Genomic DNA, 1,618 nt, shown 5'->3' with positions numbered 1-1,618 from the left:
ATTGGATTTAGATCGGGACTTTGAGCTGGCCAGTCCATGGGAACAATACCGTGTCTCAAACCATTGACGAGTATTCTTTGCTGTATGACATGAAGCGTTGTCCTGTTGGAAAATGAAACTTTTTTTCGACACTCCTGGATGCAGTTGAGCACTTAAAACTAATGTATATTGTGAAATATACCATAATCTACCATGTGCACGAGTTTCATTAACATTGAGATAGCAGAATCCCAAAACATTGGGGTGGCCTAATACTTTTGGCAAAGGTTGTATATACATCCGATAACCTAGAAACATAGGTAGCTGAATTCATCCTTCCCTGATATAAAAACATTTCTCCGGGTCCTGTGGCAGACATGCAGGCCGACACCATGATAGAACCACCCCCATGTTTTACAGTTGGTACCAGACGTTGAACCTTAAATGCTTCCCCAACTCTACGATGCATGAAAGTTGCACCAGATGTACTAGAAACCTGGGTAAAAACATGAAAAATAACATTAGCTTTATGTTGGATACTTTTTAATATATTTTCGGCAACAAACCAGTTATATGTTGATTAAATACATGTACTATCTTACCTCATAGTTACTTTCATCAGACCATATGACTTTTGACCATTGCTCACTGGTCCAATTTGAGTCATTTTTGGCCCACTGAAGACGTTTTTCCATATTTGCTTCAAAAACCCATGGCCTCTTCCTGGCTTTACAGCCTTTCAGACCGTACTCTACAAGCCTTCTTCTAACAGTTATGGCTGATATTTGTGAAGTACTTGCTTCGTTGAAGTTCACATAGAGCTCTGGTGATGTTTTTCTCCTGTTACTGATTGGCTGATGGATGATGGATCTGTCATCATGAGGTGATGTAACCTTTTTTCTACCTGTTCTTTGTATAGTCTTCACATCTTTTGTCTCCCTGAAGCGCTTGAGAGTCGTTTGCACTGCTTATCGAGAACATTTCATCTTCTGAGCAATTTGCCTTTGAGACATTCCATTTTCATGATGAGCTATGATTTGACCTCGCTCACACTCACTCAACTCCCTTGTTTTAGGCATTTTACTGTTTATTAACTGTATCTACAACATATTTTAGTATTAAACTCTGAAATAATCAAGGAAACATAAGTTAATTTTGAACGTTGGTCTTACTCATAATTGGTTACATATATATAGTACAGTATAAAAGTGGTAATTGACGCTTAAGAAGGACCAACCAGATATTAAAACTAATGTATATTATGAAATATGCTATAATCTACCATGTGCACGAGTTACATTAACATTGATTTAGCAGAACCCCAAAACATTGAGGTGGCCTAATACTTTAGGTCAAGGCTGTATATGCACATATATATACATATACATATATACATGTACATATGCATATATATACATATATATATTAGAAGGTTTGGAGGTAATGTACAGGAATTATATATTAGAAAAAATAATAAGGTACTCAGATATCTGGATGGTTGTACATTTACAGATTTTTATTAATATTTCACATGTTTTTATAAATCATGTAGTAGAACTTGCATCTATTCTAGTAGACTCTCCAGATCTGGAGAGTCTACTAGAATAGATGCAAGTGCTACTACATGATTTATAAAAAC

The 1,618-nt window shown here is 36.0% G+C and overlaps 1 long non-coding RNA gene across 1 annotated transcript in view; it reads right to left on the bottom strand.

Moving 5' to 3' along the window:
* Positions 1-540: 540 nt before the first annotated feature.
* The window catches only part of LOC106875474 (uncharacterized), a 13,218-nt gene continuing 12,140 nt past the window's right edge, over positions 541-1,618 (bottom strand). The window contains exon 3 of the long non-coding RNA XR_001410120.2: positions 541-1,104. This is a non-coding gene — a long non-coding RNA (uncharacterized LOC106875474). The remainder of the gene's footprint in view (positions 1,105-1,618) is intronic.

This window comes from Octopus bimaculoides, chromosome 3 (genome assembly GCF_001194135.2).
Source record: "Octopus bimaculoides isolate UCB-OBI-ISO-001 chromosome 3, ASM119413v2, whole genome shotgun sequence".
Taxonomy (NCBI): Eukaryota; Metazoa; Mollusca; class Cephalopoda; order Octopoda; family Octopodidae; genus Octopus; species Octopus bimaculoides.
Note: the sequence above shows the minus strand (reverse complement) of the source record. Positions and strands in the feature narration are given on the sequence as shown.